Source organism: Protopterus annectens, chromosome 3.part0 (assembly GCF_019279795.1).
Source record: "Protopterus annectens isolate FY-2018-M chromosome 3.part0, PAN1.0, whole genome shotgun sequence".
Classification (NCBI taxonomy): Eukaryota; Metazoa; Chordata; order Ceratodontiformes; family Protopteridae; genus Protopterus; species Protopterus annectens.
The window spans coordinates 473856369-473875780 of record NC_056731.1 but is presented as its reverse complement, the minus strand read 5'-3'; the positions used below and the strand labels follow the sequence as shown (position 1 = coordinate 473875780).

At 39.0% G+C, this 19412-nt stretch overlaps 1 protein-coding gene across 2 annotated transcripts in view; it reads right to left on the bottom strand.

The window, feature by feature from the left end:
- The window catches only part of PHACTR1 (phosphatase and actin regulator 1), a 1877004-nt gene extending 1866731 nt beyond the window's left edge, over nt 1–10273 (bottom strand). The window contains exon 1 of one of the 2 annotated variants that reach the window (XM_044064898.1): nt 10057–10273. The gene's annotated coding sequence lies outside the window, so the exon portion shown is untranslated. Of the gene's footprint in view, nt 1–4331; nt 4721–10056 lie in introns of those variants that run through there. The other variant, XM_044064897.1, reaches the window with a different exon arrangement.
- Nucleotides 10274–19412: the final 9139 nt, after the last annotated feature.

The following is a 19412-nucleotide window of genomic DNA, read 5'->3' as shown; positions in this document are numbered from 1 at the left end:
AAAGCATGTTGGTTCAGATCTCTGATATACCTGTATAAATTTACCTGGGACCTCTTCCCAGATGAATATCTGAGGGATGTCCTCTGGACCCTCCGAGATGATAATACGTGTTCAACTTTCTCTGTGGATTCCTCAGTCGTAAGGCCCTCTAATGCCATATCAACCTCCAAAGGGGTCTCAGTAGAGAGCATCTGAGGTGAAGCCAGATGTACTATGGGTTCTGCAACCTCAGCAGGTACATTGGAATTAGAACAGTGTCTCTGGCCTAGGCCTTTTAGGCTTAATCTTAAGGATTGGAGGTACATCTTGGGAAGCCAAGTCAGCCATCTTGGAATTAGCCAAATGTTTCAAACTTTGGGTATTGCCATCATGTTCTGCCACTAAGCAAAAAAGGCACAGGGTATGAAAGTGTTTGCATGGAATTGGCCTACTGCACTCACATCTAACCCTCCTAGCTGGCATCCAATACCAATAAGGCAAGTTTTAAAAATGGTAATGGAAGGCTCCCAAAAAGGGCATTTAGATGATAATTCAAAGCAATCATACCAATGGCCAAACAAAAATCATTCCAATGGATACACAACCTGTGTTTGGGCTGGTAGCGAGATAATCTGAAGAATTATGCTCGTACATCTGACAATATACCTCTACACTTATGAGATGAGGTCATACCTGGGATATACAATCCTGGAAAATTAATGCTTTGGTATCCTGGCTAGATGTCAGCAGATGTCAGTGGTGATAACTCACAAGTTAAGAATACTGTACTAGTGATTTCAGTCAGGACATCAGTACTTTGAAAGTCAGTGATTTCACAGGTAAGATAAGTCTGGCCATGATGTGGAGTCAGATGGCTTTTGTATTTGAGAGACAATGTTTTTCTTGAGAAAGAAACAGGGACGCAAATGGAAACATGTTATTTTTTGTGTCCTGAAGGATGGGGTTGTGATTACACAAGTCGGTTGCCATAACTGGTAGAGCATACAGTTGTCTGTGTATTAATATAGTTAATCTATTACTCCATGAGCAGTGCAAATCCCAAAACTAAGAACATTTATGTGCAATTAAAGACAAGTAATAGTGAAATGCAAATATGACTGTTATACATTAGAATCCCCCCCCCCCCGTAGGAAGCATGCCTCCCATCCCATTGTGGGAGATTGTACCCACCCACACCTACTTATATATTAACTCCAATTTCACTGTATGTTATAGTTCTTCTGGATTTTCCCAGTTAGGGGTCACCACAGCAGAACGCCGCTCCGCTAATTATTGGCAGTGGATTTTTACGGTGCCGATTTTCCAGCCTGACGCCCAACCTTTAAAGAAGGCACACCCATTCCCGCACGCACCTACCTGCATGTTTTCAGAAGTCACTTGACCGTGGGGAGGAGATGCAGACTCCAGAGAGAAGGCACCCTAGCCGAGACTCGAACAGGAGAACCTTTTGCTGTGAGGCGACAATGCTAACCGCTGCACCACCACGGCTACTAACTGTATGTTATAGTTACTGGTGCAAAAATAAAATATATAAGCTTAAAACTAGAGGACACCTGGAAATGGGACTGAGAAAGGGTAATGTTCAGAAAAGAGGCCCACAAGAAGAAATGTTCCTTACTTTCCATAAACAACTCTGAGTAGATTCATTCTGAGAGAATATTAGTATGGCAATCATCTCAGAAATGAGATGTGTCTCATTGGCAATTACTGGAGTAGAAGTTACCAAACATTTAGGTTTAGGTTGTGGATATTCCAGTGAGGCTTCCCAGAGCAGTGCAAAAGAATATCCTGCACTGCAACTAAAATCCATGGGAGTTCCTGAGCTGAGGCCTGAGAAAGGGAAAACAAATCTCTGTGCCAGAAGAGGTCTTGTACCTGATCACCTTCTGTAAAAACCCAGGGATGAGGGATAAAAGTGGGAAGGCATACAGAGGATTGGGAGGCCATTGCAGGGTTAGAACAGCTGTTTCTTCAAAGTTGGAATGAAAGCTTTTATTAAACTTTTTTTGTTTGTTACTAGTGGGGATCCATGGTTTTGTTTCTTCTTACCGCAACTATGTGGATTTTCCTACTTGTTTGTGTATCCTTCTGTTGGATTTGGCTTCTCAGTTTGTTGTTTAAATTAATCCAGTCATCCCACCTCAACAACCACTGATATATGGAATAGATATATAAAATTCCATGCAATGGAACAACCTTTCTCAGGATAAGTCTTAAGCATTTTTACATTACTGCCTTTGTTAAGCTACTTATGTAGTCTCATCATTGTGTGTGTGTGTGTGTGTGTGTGTGTGTGTGTGTGTGTGTGTGTGTGTGTGTTTGTGTGTGCGTGTGTGTGTGTGTCACCACAAAAGAGCCACTGAGGAACTTGTAGTGCTACAGCTTCTGCGTCTATGGAAGAATGACACATATAGGAAACACAGCGTACACTGAAGGAAAATAATTGTCTCAAATAAACATGAAAAATAAACTATCTTAGTCTATGACTAGATAGTAACAGTTTTGCTGATTTACAAATTCCAATGTAGTGTGGCACAAATGAAAGACTCTTCTCTGCATTTTCCATGGCTTTTGTATAGGTAGCAGCTCTGTTCTAGAAGCAGCAGAATATGCCAGGAAAATGAAGTACTGACTGACCTGTGGACTAGTGCTCTCCTAGAGCAGGAAAAGGGGTTCTGACATGCTATGTATCCTCACAATGGATTCTAGGACAGCTTAGTGATAAGTGGTAATACAGGGTAAAAATGGAAGAAACCCATGTGTTTGGAACAATGTAAGGATCCTTATCTGATGTCAATTCCAATTGTGCACTGCCACCATATACTAATACATAGCATGAGAAGTTCCCTCCAGTCCCTGGGAAGATGGCATCCTAAAGTTACCCCTTGTCCTAATCCTGCAAAAAAAAATAAGTGATGAAATACTGGAGACCAGCAGATGGAGGCCATAAAGATTCCACAGCTATAATTCCACCATATCAATGTTGGTCACAAGTGAGCCACTGCAACTAGAATTTAATGGTCACCTGAATAAAGCAATTTGAATAAAGATGACAAGATGCATAAACTGCATTATGAAGAAAGTTAACATGACAGAAATGATGTTTTAATACTAGTTCACATTTGTCTGTATCATTTGCTGGCACACATTTTACTTTCAGCCTTTATCTAAAGTTCTCAAGCTATATCCTGCTATGGTTTTGTCCATAACTGAATTCCTGTGAAAAATCTGCAGTTTGTCAATAGAAATCTATGACTGACAGGGAATAAGGTTTCTTTCCCCTCCTACGCCAACACACAAAATCACAGAACAAAACACAGGTACTTTGAAATGTCAGGAAATCATTTTAATGCCTCCCTCAGACACATCAGTTGGTGAGGGGGTGGATACTGACATCTTATCTTGAAATATATTCTTTAGCTGAGTTTTAATCATTTTCTTTTGGACAATATGTTCTTGCTCTTCATAGTTAGAAAATTCTGATGAGGCTTTACTGATGTCAGAACTACTGCAGAAACTCAAACACACAAAATTTAGATATCAACACTCCTTCTGTGCAGAACCATATAATTAAAAGCTAGTTAAACTGGATAATAGTTCAATTAAGTTATTTTGTTCTAGTGATCATTATATTACTTTATCTGGGATGAAACATGCATAGTACTTAAAAATATTGTCTTTACTGATGATTTTCATTTAAGCAAAACATATTTAATTACATATCAGCAAAGCAATGCACTCAAGTCAAAATGTTACCCTATAAATCTACAGTAAGCAATGCTTTGACCCATGCATGTGCATTTGAAGGCTTAGAGGGGATAGATCAGCTCATATACCCACTGAACAAATGAGTACAGGTTGATAGGCAGTTATTAGACATACAGTGCTTGAGACCATTGAGAAGTGTAGCCCAATATCGCAATTGATCCAAAGCACTGTCTGGTTAAGTGACAGCTCAGTGTCAGACAATAGGCAAATGTAGACTAAGGGACTCAAACCCTAAACTAGGGGAAGTTAGCTGATATAGCACTAATTCTATATTAAATTAAAATGAAACACTAATGCCAGTAAACCTATTCTCAGATTCTGTTTAGTGCAAAATATCAACACAATTCAATATTAGATTAATGTACATTTTAAATATATATTTACACTGACTGTTTATTAGATCATCACTTTCAATTCCAATATGTTTCTTGTGCTTTTCTTTTTTTAAATTTCAGTTTATGTAAGGATGAATAAATCAAGTGTGCTACAGAGATTATGTTATGGTAATTTGATATTATTAACACAAAAGGTAGAATACAGACATTATAAAACAGTTTACATACCTTAACCTGTGCCACAGTGAAGACCAAGGGTTCCAGATTAAAAATATCACTGAAGTCAGTGTAAAATTAATCCATCAAGGCTCTCATCATATGAAAAAGACATAAGTATTCTGTTCATCTGCAGTCAGCTAAAGAAATTGAAGCTTGCACAATGGCTCGACACAATGTTTCATAGCAACCAAGAGCTCTTCATTGAGGACTTGTGAATTCATGAAGCTATTTCTATCATTATAATATATTGGTAGATACTTAAATGTTTCTATACCACATGCAGGCTTTCAGATTTGCAGCAGAGACATGAAGAAATGAATAATGTATAAATACTCCTTAAAAGGAAAAAAGGTGCACATGATAAGTACCTCCTCTTTTATATAGGTACACTTTTCTAACAATAATGGCAGCCTGTTTATGCAGTGAATTATCCTTATAAAGAAATGTTGAAAAAAATATGCTCTGACTTGCAAGCAAGTATGTAGTGATTCAGGTTAACTGTTAGGATACCAGTATACTAAAACACATACAAATCACACTGTAGAGCTGTTGGAGTTTAGAATAGAAAAGATTTATTGACTTATTTTTTTAGAATAAAAAAGATTTGCTGACTTATTTTTGTACAAACACCTTCCACAAAATACTTGACCGGTAAATGTCAAAGACACATACCATTCTCCCAAATCAATGTTTAAAGTAATCAGTGGAATATTTTTGGGAGCTGCATTGCTTATAAATGTGACACTGTACCATTCTGTGCATGATGTAGCTGTATTTCTGTTAGCTCATCACCTGCTGACTTAATTCTGTGAGGCATTCTAGATAAAAAACAAGAACTGCCAGTAGGAATATCTCTGTCACCATGCAGCACAAGTCACCTATTATGTATCTTGTGGCCTACTTGGATAAAGTAAGGAACTATACAGCAGCAGGAAAGGACACCCCTGTTATATGGGGGTACACTGTTGTATTCTTTTAGTAATCAGCTTCAACATCCTGCTCTTCCAGTGACACAAACTTCGCATTTAAGGCAGTGGAGCACAAATGAAAGTGACAACAGCTATGAGTTCCTGCCACCATTACTGTTTAGAAAAGTACTTTTTAGACCCATGAGTGATAAAGTGATAAGCAGAGAACAAAATGAGTCTATTATTAGTGTGCAAGATTCATAAAGATATAGAAAATATTGCATTTCATTGCAGGAAAAAAGGCATGGACACTTCTTCATTTCAGTATTAATATTATTGGCATTAATAATGAGAGATTCCTAGCCGTGTCACTGATTCCTGTAAGAAACACAGTTTTACTGCTAAATTCTGCACAACAGGGGCACATGTATGAGGTATTTATTAAAATATATTTCCATTTCTGTGTTACTTAATAGGTATTAGATTTATAATAAGATAGTATATTAAATTAAAGTCATGTGCATTTTCTTAAATCAATGATATAGTAACATATCAAGCAAAAATGTGAAAATGTATTAGAATATGCCAGGAAATTAGTTGATTTCAAAGAAAGGAATTCATAAACTTGATTTTGTAACTAACTGCTAGTGTGAAGGTCAGAGGATTCCCACTCTTGGCAGCAAATGGTTATTTAAAGAAAGATCGAGTTAAAGATCTCACAGTTCTTCTGCAGTACAAATTTAAGAATATGTACAGTCTTGGTGCATTTTCTGTCAGAGAAACATTATTAAATCTCTCTAGCCGTATAATAGCATGTTCAGTTTGTGCAGATTTTTGTAACTAGATTACTGACGGATTTTCTTACACTGGTGGGGTTAGAAGCCAAAGTAGTGAACAGTGTATTGGGATGAGATGGAACATTTACTGACTTATTTTTTCAGAATAAAAAAGATTTGCTGACTTATTTTTGTACAAACACCTTCTACAAAATACTTGACCTATAAATGTCAAAGACACTCATGCTGTTCCCCCAAGTCAATGCTTAAAGTTATTGTTTATCTTTCGGCTTTTCCCGGTTAGGGGTTGCCACAGCGGAACTCCGGTCCGCTAATGATTGGCAGTAGATTTTCACAAATGCCAAGGTGCCAGCTCGACGTTCAACCTTCAACGAAGGCACGACAATTTACACATGTCTTTCAAATGCCCACCCAACCGCGGGAGGACATGCAGACTCCACACAGAAGGCACTCCCCGCACTGCAGCCAAGAATCGAACGGGAGAACCTCTTGCTGTGAGGCAACAACACTACCGCTGCACCACCGCGGATGTACCCAAGTCAATGCTTAAAGTAACCAGTGGAATATTTTTGCAAGCTGCATTGCTTATAAATGTGACACTGTACCATTCTGTGCATGATGTAGCTGCATTTCTGTTAGCTCATCACCTGCTGACTTAATTCTGTGAGGCATTCTAGATAAGTGAACACTGTGTATATAGGCATGGTTCTTTGGCCCCAAATGCTATACTATTATTGGCATTTGTCATTATGCACCAAAATTGTTGAAAGCCTTCATCTAGCATAGTGAGTGTGGTTCCTCTAGGGCATCCACTATACTAAAGCTCTGTCTGAGTTCAGTCACATGACTTAGGAAGGATGCACTGTCATTTGCTGTATTTTTGTAACTGTTGACCAACTTCAGCTTCATTGCATGACTCAGGCCAAATCTATGGAAGCAGAAATCTTATAACATAAGTAGGACAGCTGGAGCATGCAAACTTTCCATGAGTTTTATTTTTTGTTGCTAACAAACTGCTGAAAAGATATTGGTTGTTGTGCTACAGCACACTTTTTAGTTCTAAGGTGGAGTTTTCCTTTGTGATGCATTATTTTATCTCCATTACTCAATTAAAAAATAAGTTAAAATATTTTTTTCATATACTAATAATGTTCCACAAAGCATTTCACAAATCCATTAACATAAAACACATGCATTTTATAAACACATTAAGGCACTTGGAGGAGTTTTTATTTTGTAATAGCCACATGCCTAAGTATGGAAGGACAGAAAACTCAACCTTAGAACTAAATAAATCTATTTTCTCTTTATCTCTGTTTTCTGAGCTATTTTAACACATCAAATCCACTCTGACTGTGTCTTATAGAATTTTAATATTTTCTGCAAAATGGCTGCAATGGAGCTTGACATGTCAAAGTGATCTTATTTTTCTTCAAGCCTTTCTCTTTCCCATATTCTATTTCAAGTCTGCTTTATAGGAGTCATGCTAAAGATAATGAAGTAGTGGTGAATTCCCATGCCGTTGACATATAATGGGATTAGTGTCAGTCACTGTCATCTTATATATTGTCTATAACAGGATTGCTTCTTTTATTTCTTGAATGGCTCTCATTTCTGTGTGTCTCAATGATTGTTTTACAGTATACTAAGGAATTATACAGCTGCAACCAAAGCACAAGCTAAATTACAGGCCTTTGTTCAAAGTATCTTTTTCTAGTCCAAGATAAATTGACAGTCCCCTCCCCCCCACACTTTAGTAAATATGCTGATACTTTACAAGAATTACCAGGAAAAGATTTTCTGAGTTTTCTCTAAATGTCACAGACATCTTTGATACTATATTCAAGTCATCATAAAATGTACAGTAGTATCAACAACAAACATTTGAAGCTTAAATCTTAGCATTTCAATACTGTGATGCTGCTTATGTAAATTTGTCAAAAGAGCTGACAGCTGCTTGAACCACTGACTGATATAATTGCTCTTTTTGCTATGAAAGGCATGGCTACATTGAAAGCAGCTGTGAATACCGGTGGAAGTTCTCTTCCTCTCTGCAATAAAGAACAATGGAAAACACAGTTTCAAATCTCTTTGTCTTAAGGTTAGGTTATCAGCATTACCTGACTACAAATTTCTCTGTGTCTGTGGTATGTCATGCAGGTGTAGACAAATTCCTTTGCAAGTTAATCGAAAAGTTAAGTTTTAAAAAAAAAGTGGGTGGTCTTTCCATTTCTTTGATTCCAAGTCAAGGAAATGAAAGTTTTATGACGTGCAAGTAGGTTTCAGGTATCTACACAATACTGGAATCATATTTAAGGAAGAAAAGCAGCCTAAGAGTTAAACTGTAGGAGAACGTGGAGTTTTTCTTTAAACAAAAAATAAATAGGAGCACTAGCTTCACACAGCTTTTTTTTATCAGCAGTGTATGGAATTCTAAAATTGAAAAAAACAGTAAACTTGATCAATTGCTTAAAAGTCATACGAAAAGTGTGCCTCAATGTGTGCATACTGGATCAAAGATGCCATGCTTTATTTGTTTGTTTGTGTCTTTCGGCTTTTCCCGGTTAGGAGTCGCCACAGCGGACCTCCGGTCCACTAATGATTGGCAGTAGAGTTTTACATACTGGCTTGCCGGGCCTAACGCACAACCTTCAATGAAGGAACGCCCATTCACGCATGTCGCTACACAGAAGACGCTCTAACTGAGAATCAAACGGGCAACATCTAACTGTGAGGCAACAACACTACTGCAGCACCACCACCGCAGTGCTTTATATGTCCAGCTAAATCATTTCATTTAACAAATCTGAATAAAACTTAGGGTGAGCTGTGATGGTGATGCTCATCTCTGTCTGGTAGGATAACTGGATTGGGGTGCACAGTCCTGTAGCTATACTTCCTCTTTTGCCTCAAAAGATTGGGCTTATGACTTGGCAGTCCAATGACAAAAAGCATTAAACAATGGAGTTCGGTGCACACTAATGCTCAGATCTCTCTCTTCTGAAAATAGCTTTAGTGAGGCTTTATCTGTATTATCATGGGAAAAATAATTCCCACTCTTCTCACTTGGGACGATAGTGCAATTTTTTTTTTGAGAGGGGTGGCTTACCCCTGATGTCAGATCCCCCTGACTCTTTCCACAGCTTTCAACCCACAGTTACCACCCTGGGTGGGTCCCATCCATCCAGACAAAAAGAGCCTTTCAAACCATCATGGGTTAGGAAGCTCCATGCACCTATGAAGAAGGCAAAGGTGTGAGGATCATCAAACTGTGGCCAACCTGGATTGTCCAAAAGCTCTAAGCCTCCCCCCTCCAACATGCTAATGTCAGCATCAGAATGATGGGCAAAGGGGAGTAGCGCAAGCATGTGCTCTGCCCCAGGCCCTATACAGCAGCCACATTTACTGTGTTCTCCCCAACCTCTAGCCGAGTATCATCTCTATGAGGTTCAGCCTTCATCAGGCTCAGACAAAAATGCTAGACATGGTCCCTGCCCTCCAAGAAAGGTATGCACCTCCCTATAAGCATCAATATACTTCTGAGCTGTTAAACTCAGGTGACCTAGGTTATAGTCAGTTCTTTATCCATCTATAGCCATGGACTGGCAAAGTAGTCCACTTTTTGAAAGAAGGGTATTTGATAAATGTCTGGGAGTGCTGCTCCCATTTGTTGAAAAGATCTACAGCCCTGTGCTCATCACCTCTCACAGCCTACAAAGGGATTTGCCCAGGATCCATTATTACAATTATTAATGTGCATATCTTTCCAAATTGTAGTCAAATGCTGACACCAAACACAGTGAAAATCAAATTAAACTGTTTAGAAAAGTTCACTTTATGTTTATATCAATGGCTATTTCAATGCTCTTATGTTTTAACAACAGGTGAGAAATGATGGGTTTAGCAGCCTAAGTAAAGTGCTGTCTCAAAATTGCTTTTGTTTGTAAAACTTACATGGGCTTCAACAAACTACAATTAAACACATCCATTTAATCAAATTAGATCACTGAAGGTAATTTTATAACTTACCCTGAGATGTGTGGCCTTGGAGTAGGTTAAAATTATTAAGGTGGTGTGGGGGTAGTTGGCATGGGTCTTTCCCTCCATTTCAACTAGGTCCCTTGTCTCAGTCTCATTCAGTGTACTTAATCAAGTTTCACCAATTTCCAGTTCAGCTTCATAAGCCATATTCCTCAGCAATGGCTTATTGGGCTTCTAGTTTCCTGCTCAACTGTTTACAGTATGAATCTGTGGATTTGCATTCAGCTGCAGGAAAAAAAAAACATTACACATAGTTTTCACATACTGAGTACTACATTTTCTGCTAATACCTCATGGATGTTCTTGAAAAAAATTAGAACTAAAGCAAAACCCATTTTGGAAAAGTATTGGTATAAACCATTACAATAGTCCTCGGATCACATAGCAGCTCTACCCATCCCAGGCTGAAACAAGAAACATCTCTGCTTAAAGATTCCACCCCAAAAGACCAGAATGACCTAGTCTTTAAAGTGTCATATCTTAGTCCTGTCGATAGCAAGCTTTCAAATATCCATGCCCCAAGTACAGTGCTTTAGCCATATCAGTTAAATGTTTTTAACAGTCTATTCCAAAGCATAATTTAGAAATTAAAAATGTTCTGGCCACATCTACTAAAGACAATTATAAGGCTTTCTTCACATACGTCTGCAATCTTAATGGAAGCACCCAGATCTGCTCTGAACTGGTGGTCAAGGACACCACATGCAAAAACGCTGTAGATATAGCCAACCTGCTGACAGACAGGTTCAGTGAAAACTTCACCCCCCCGGTCCCCCCATCAGTAAAACAGAACATCCCCAGTACTTGTCCCCCTCCCCTTATCTCTAGGGAGCAAGTAATCATTCTCCTCTCAAAAGCAAGCAATACAGCCTCCATGGGACCCGATAACATCCTAGGCTGCATCCTACATGAATTCAGGCAAGAAATTGCGGCACCATTAGGCACCCTATTTAACCAAAGCCTGAGTACCAGCTTCATCCCAGCAGAGTGGAGGACAGCCACTGTCATCCTTTTGTACAAATGGTGAGCATCCACCTATCCAGGAAATTATAGACCCATCAGGCTAATTAACCAGATCTGCAAGGCCATGGAGCAGATTATCATGGACCTCATTAACAAGGACATTGGCAACCTCCAGACACTCAACAGTTTGGTTTCAGCAAGGAGAAGTCATGCTTAGATAAACTCTCTTAACTAGGCATCAATCCATATCTTACCAGATGGGTAGCAAACTGTCTCATTGATAGAACCCACCTAGTCAAAATAGAGGAAGCCACTTCAAGCAGTAGACCTGTAATGAGCGGTGTACCCCAGGGATCAGTCTTGGGGCCTCTGCTGTTTGGGATATACTTTTATGAGGGGCAGGCCAAAACCAATGGAATATGGCTGACCAAGTTTGCAGATGACTGCAAGCTGGGTGCTGTCATCAAGTCCCCTAGTGACGTAGGCATCCTCCAAGAGGGTCTCAGCCAAACAAATGACTGGTGCCAGAAAAATAGCCTCAAACTGAATGCTGTGAATGCCATTTGGGGAGAGTGACATCCCCACAAATTATCACATTGATAATAAAGTCCTAAACAGGCAATCAGTCATGAGGGACTTGGGCACCCAGGTTGATAGCAATCTGACTTTTGACCACCATATTGCCTCTGTTGTAAGGAAAGCTTTCTACATGGCCCACCTCATTAGTAAGGGTATCTCGTCTAGGGACAAGGTGGTCATAACATCCCTGTATTCTTTCCTTATAAGACCCATTATTACGTACAGTGGCCTTTCAGCATGTACCTCACAAAGCATATGCAGCAGCTGGAGAGACTATAGAGGTTCCTCACTAGGAGAATCCAGGGATTTACCCTACAGAGATAGGCAAAAGACCCCGTCCCTCTACTCAATTTCCTACATACTCATCAGAGGAGACCTCTGTCTGGCATACAAAGCAATCTCAGACCCTGCCCTGATGGGACTGCTGCATATCCACAAGTCAAGCTCTACTCGAGTAACCCGCATGCATGACCTCAACCTGGTCTGTGACATCAATAGAACTTGTTGGTGGGACAGATTTGTGTCCCAGAGACTCCCCCTTCCATGGAATAGACTCACTCTTCATGTCAAGCAGAGCACCTCATTAACCCTTTTTAAGCGCAACCTGGATAACTGGATGGGGAACAGAAAATACACCCTGGACAGTGACATAGGGTGCTGACTTGTTGGAGCATGGGCTAAATTCTTGGCTAGGTTTGTAAGGGCCTCAGGGCCAATAGTCTATTAACTTCCTATGATCTTAAAGAAAAAAATGTTTTCATTAAAAGGTCACTGTGGTTTCAGATCATGGTCTTCACACTCAAGAGTTAGAGCTGCAAATGAATTTTCTTTATTACATATAGCAACTGAGTCAATCCACAAATTTATAATCATGTGCACATAAATAATCTGGGAATATTTGACTGAAAAAAGGAAGAAAAGAGAAGGACATAAAATACGTTTTGTGCACAAATTCCATCAGTCTTGAAAGCAGATCATAATAAAACAAAACTTTCTACTGAAACAGCCAACAACTCTCTCACTCAACAGCCAGGAGCTGGATTAAAAGTAAGACCATCAGTTTTTAGGTTTTAAACCTTCATAGAAAAGTAAGTGATGTTATAAGCAGTATAATACAATCCTGAATTGCAATATATAGGATGAAATATCAGAATGAAAAATTACTATTGTAGGCCAGTAATACAGAAGACAAAGCAGCGGTGGTCAATAATTGCTGTGTTTCCAGCAAGGAAAATTGAAGCTACAATCTTATTTCCAGTTCAATGAACTTATGAGAGTATAAGCATTTGTAAAAAGGGGGCTATGAAATAACTACACAAGAAAGACCTATCATCAGGTGAAAAGCAGAAAGGGAGAGCCAACAGGGAAAAAGAAGATGTCACAAAACCATACTGCATTCTAACTGCAGTATACAAAAAAAAAATGGCAAAGCACATAAGCCAGCAGAATTTAAGAAATATTTAGCACTTTTGTTCCAGAAGTGCATACAGGAACTTCATTAGAATGAATACATAAGCAAATCAGGTGACCATATGAAGTTAGAACAAGTCATTTGACCAGCCACAAGTCATATGCCCTCAAGCCATTCAATATTGCATACTTAAATCTTTGTAATACATAAAAAATTGTGACGCATAAAGAAATTACTGAAACTATAATATAATATTATGTAAACATTTACAACAGATGTTAAACCATTTAAAAAAACAAATTTTTGTACAAACAGAACTCTTGTAAACAAATTCATGCCCTCTTCATGACAAATAAGGAACTTAAAGTAATTCTATCACTTAAACCAGGGGGGCTGGCTGTATATGCAATAATTGCCAGTCGAGTTCCCTTGTTTCAAGAAAACCTTCCCAGTTATCTCCCCTGGAAAGCATACATACCTTTTCAACTATAAAAACATGTTATTTTTTTAATTACTGGTCTTGCCGTAGTGGTATAGAGAGCATCGGTATTGTCACTTTACAAATGGTGTAGGTTTGTTAGTATATTTGTGCCCTTAATGCTCTTGCTGTCTTGCCAACAAAAAATGTTGGATATGACATATGGAGGGGCTACATACCACATCTTTAGTACTACAACTAAAAGAGCCATTAGGGGAAATAACATGGTGGCAGTTGCCAACAGTAATGTTAACAGCTTCAAAAACAAATCTACATTGCAAGTAACTACCACACCTCTCCATCCCCCTCACGTTTGATGCTATATTACTCTTACCACTCTCACTCTCAAATAGCAACTTCAAGTTTCTCCATTGCAGCTTGGAATGTTATGGTCCCCCATAGAAACATTATTTTAATCCTTTAACAGGGTTTCTAAGACCTTTTCCAATGTGATTACGTGGGGAGACTAAATCTTCAGGGATGGTGGGCACAGGGATGTGGGTTGGTGGAGTACAATTAGCACTAAATGTGCCTGTTGATATATTGACTATATACTTGAGACTGGAATGTGTGATATTACCCAAGAGTTCAGTAGACTGATGAACATTATTCCTTAATTTCCTAATGTAACTGTAGTGACCTTCATACTCTGCATTACGTTTTCTAACAGCAGTGTTAAGTTTCTTGCTGGCATGTTTCAGTGTGGTCTTGAGGTAGGTGGATGGGGACTATTATAAATTTTCATATGAGAGTTTCACCAGTGAGATTTATTCCTGACTCTACCATTATATTTAGGGTGGACAGGTACAGACTTTTCTATGCATCTTTTTAGATGCTGGTAAAAACTGGAGGTTAATGTGGCAGCCCTTTCAGCTGGGCCCATTTGCAGGGATTGTTGGGAATTTTGTGTAGGTCTTCTACATGCTGAAGTAGATCTGCCCTGGAGAAGTCCTAAAAGATGATTTCAAAACATAGTTTAGGGGCACTGTCCATCCTTAAAATATAAACTACAGGTAAGGCAGCAGACTTACAGCCCAAGGGAGTCAAATGAAGAACATATACTTGTTCTCTTCTTAAAACCACCATTGGTGAAAGACCCCTCTTTAAAATATACTCTTCCATATGGAATGCTCACCCTCCTGAAGTCTGGCAGTAAAAGTCTTGACAGCTCTTCAAAACAAAACTAAAGGAACCCCTTGCAAAGGATGCAGCTCTCGTGACAATGCTTAAATCTTAACTACCCAAGTGGCAACACCTACAAATTCTGCACATTCTTATTTGTTAGGTTAACTTGCATTATTGCACAAATGTGTTTTTTTTCTTTCTTTCTTTTACTAACTTATTGTTAGCTTTGTACATATGTTAAAAAGATGTATTACTCTGAGTAATTCCTTGTGCTACACTGCATTGTATTGCCTTCGTTTTTTTCTTTTTGTACTCCATGTGTTTCAATATAGATGTCAACTTGTTACTTGGCCCAGGTAATTGCTGAAAAGGGTCTGACAACTAGCCAACTTATATAGTTATCAAACTGCAGTAAATAAATAATACACCCATTTTCAGAGTAGGCCTGGGGAGAAATGCTATATTCAGGAGCGACCTTAGGTCAACTGGTGCCCTAGACAAAAGGGCTACATGGCGCCCCCCCCCCCAACACCACATGGTGCCCCCATCCTGGTCTGCCTACACCAATTAAATACTGGAAAAGTGCCCCTGCAACAGCGGCGCCCTAGGCGACTACCTAGTTGGCCTATGCCTAAGGCTGGCTATGGCCATATTACAAGAATATATCAAATGCACAGTAGAAAACAAAATGCTTAAGCAAGGTAGTGACATTGGGAAATAGAGTCAGTTTGAAGCTACTTACATGAAGTAAATTTGTTGAATACGAATAGAATCACTGCTTTAACACTGAGGATTTTTTTGTAAACATATTATATGCAGAATCAGGGAAATTTTATAAACTAGAACAAAGGTTGCAAAAACAAGTATTAGTAAGTTAAAGGTAACATTTGTGACAGATAACTATGTAGACCGGAGATCTAAGCAGTGGCAGTGAAATAATTTTAAGAAAAAAAAACAGACAACATCAACTGATGTTTATCCACAACATAAAAAAACAGTAGATGGGTTTAAGCGCAGAGCAAGGACAAAAGTAAACTGATATGTTCATACAATATTCAGTATACTAGATGGTCAAATTATACAGTAGGTAGAAGTATGGAAATGTGATTACATTGCATCTGGTTTCAGAGAGAAGGGAAGCTAGAGAAAGTGGCAGTGGAGATCGAAACAACTTCACACTGTTTCAGTCTATAGCTCAGCAAAGACAATATAATGGCAACAATTTAAAATGTTGTTATCTGCTGGACAAAATCCTGAAATAGAGTCTGAATGGTTGAAATATAGGGCATGCAAATAAAAAGTCTGACATAACCATTTCTATGAATATTCCCTTTTCTCTGAGGCATGATGATCTTAGATTTGTTATATAAGATTAAAGTGCTTGTCCTCCACATTGGGGGGGGGGGGCCCAAAAAAAGAAGTTTAAAGGTGAAGAGTGATGTTCAATATTCATTCATCTCCTGCATGTCTGATTTTTTTTTTTTTTTTTTTGGCTTGTCACCACTCAACATTTTGTGTGCCAAATTTCAGTAGGGAGCCAGATGTGAGAGCAGTTTAAGAAGTAACAAAGGGAGGTATAGAGAAACAGAATACAGAGTAGGTATTACCCTGGGTAGTTTTGCCATGCGGCTGTGAGGTATTGTTTCAGGTGAGACTTAAATATTTAGGTTGTTCATTTGTCAGAGAGAGAAATGGAATTGCAGAGCTCAGATACGAAGCTTAAGTGCATCTCCAGCAGTAATATGACTTCAGGGCTCTGCTTGGGTAGTGCTGTATGATGTTCGTTAACACTGGGCATTTGTCTGGCTTGTATGGAATAGGTTCACAGATTCATACATAATTACTAGGAAGCATTTTTAAACTTAGCCATGTTTTCCTATCATACCTCTCAATTTCTTAGAACAAGAAATCTGGACAGAGCCTAAAATAATGGGGGGACAAAGGCCCAAAAAGAGGGACAGATTTTAAATATTAAAAAAATAATAATAAAAAAAAAAAAAGATTTTAAATATTGCTCTTAAAAACTTAGAAAGTTGCTATAACAACAGATTTATGTTGGCATGCATTTTTCTGAAGGATATGAAGTCTGAAACTCAAATGTATATCATTATTTAAAGACTTCAATCCTCCCTGATTTGTCAGAAAACCACAAATTTTATGAGGAATGGACCAGTAATATGAGATACAAATCTGTATATTCTGCAAAAATCTGGACAATTGAGAAGTATGGTTTCCTATATGTAAATGACAGGATAAGTAACCCAAGTGAATATAGCTGAGTTTAGCTGACCAAACATTTACAATCTGTCTCTGTCCAATCTGGCATGGGTGTTAGTCCGGGGGTCCATGGATTCCCCATCCATTGGTCCAGGCTGTGTTCGAATAGGGTCAGAGATGTACTGTGCTTCAACATGGATGGGAAGCCTGTTCAAGAGTAGGGGTATTATCTGAGGTGTACACTTATTCCTCAAACATGCTCTGCTTATGTTGCAAATGAGGTTTAGGTCCTTAGATCAAGTATTTCTAAAGCTGTTACCCTTGTGGATGTGCAGCAAGTCCACCAGAACTGGATCAGGCAATGCTTTGTAAGTTAGGCATAGATCACCCCTCAGCAGCCTTTAAGAGACTATGTATAAAGATAAAGTTTTGATGCTATCTGAGCATTCCATGCAATTTAGGCCTTGTATTCCTTTCAGAAAGAACCTCTGTAGATAGTCAAGAAAATTATGTTTTGATCACGTATCAATGACTGGCCTAATTAGGACTGAGAATAGGCAATGACATCTTTAGACCTGAAAGCCATACCCCTGCAAAACAGAATGATTTCATTATAACAGTAGACACATGATGGTCAAAGGCCAAGTCAGTGCCCACATAAGTTTCCAGTTCCTTAACTACTGCTGTAGTCTTAGGGGTATATTGCCTATGTGGTAATTCCCAGGGGTGGCCATGTTTCCATGGGATACTATTGCACATTTTTTGGCATTCAGTTTTAGACTATGGCTCTGGCACCAATTACTAGTTTGTGACAAGACCTTTTGAAGGGTAGTAGTGTCCATGGGAGATTCTATGATTGTGCTGAGCTTACAATTACACACAAATGTGGTCAACCAGAGACCTTAGCCTTGACTTCTGAAAAGTAAATGCTAAAAAGGAGCAGCCCCAACAGTGAACCCTGAGGGACTCTGCTCATGATTGGCCTATTTGTGGAGGTTGAGTCCTCTATCCTAACTTCCTGTGTCCTATCTGTGAGACATTGAGGCTACCCAGTGGTTGAAATGAGGGTTTACTCCTAGTTTCATTAGTTTGTCTATAATACCCAAATGAGTAATAGCATCAAATACTTTTGCTAGGTTAGTATAGGCCACTGTGCACCATTTTGCCCTCATCCATAGCTTTAGTGACTTTCTTGACAACTCCTGCCAGGTTGAGTAGGCATGATCTGCCGTTGACAAAAATTAAAATGTGTTGGATCCAGTGTCAGAAGATTTCCTATTTCTTTATTAATAATTTCCATAATAATTCTTTCCAGGGTTTTACATGTGAGCCTAATCAGACATTTGGGTCTGTAGTTAAGCAGATGTGTAGCTGGCCCATCCTTGTGCAGAGGCATAACTGTAAGCCAGTTAGAAGGCTAAGGCCAAACAGTGATTTTAGATGGATAGATAGGTCAGGTTTCATGCTATTCAGGAGGCATCCTAGGATACTATCAGGGCCAATAGATGCAGTCTTCTTTGCCTTGGAGAGCTCATGGAGTACTTGTTTGTAAGTGAGAGCCAGGGAGTTATGGTCGAGGCTATCTCCAGAGTCGTGATTGGGGTGGGGAGTTTTTATTGGAGCTCGCTGGATGTGCATGTCAAATTTTAGGTTTTCATCTACAAAAATGTTGCTTTGTGGTGTTTACATTTATTTATTTATCTGACATTTGTTGACTGGGTTAGTCCAGCTGAGCCAGAAGCCCATTTTCCATGTAGATCCGAGGAGAAAAGCACCGAGGTAATAACATACATATATTCAAACAAGTACAATAAAAATATAAAATCTAAACACAGTACATAGCAGTTGTAGTGAAAGTAAAATAATACATGCAAAAATGACAAAATGAAGAAACAAGCATAGATTGGACAATACAGAGCAGTTTTAAGTTAACAATTAACAGGGAGAATCATCACAGAGAGAGTACAGCAAACAGTTTACATCTGGGAAACAAACCTGGACTGTGTGCATTGTACAGTTATGATTTAGTCTCAGTACACAGGGGACAGTGAAGGAGGAAATAGTTTAAGTGAAAGCAGTATTGGAGATTTAGTACTTCCGCTGTGGTGCAGCGGTAGCATTGTTGCTTCACAGCAAGAGGTTCTCCCATTCAGTTCTCAGCTTGGGTTGGGAGTGCCTTCTATGTGGAGTCTGCATGTCCTCCCCGCGGTCGAGTGGGCATTCGAAAGACATGCGTTGAATGGGCATGGCTTAGTTGAAGGTTGGGTGTCAGGCTGGCAACTCGACACCATAAAAACCAACTGCCAATCATTAGCGGACCAGAGTTCTGCTGTGGCGACCCCTAACGGGGAAAAGCCGAAAGACAAACAACAAAACAACATAATGTAGTACTATGAAACCTCAAGTTCATTGTCTGTGGATTCACTGTAGATACAGTGGGAGTTAGGATCGATTACTAAGTAAAGAACAAATGTGTCTTAGAAAGAAAATTAAGGAGGTTGGGAAGAGAGACAAGAGATATAAGGTTGGGAAGGGGTGGAGGAATGTTCATTTCTGATGTAAATGGCTGAT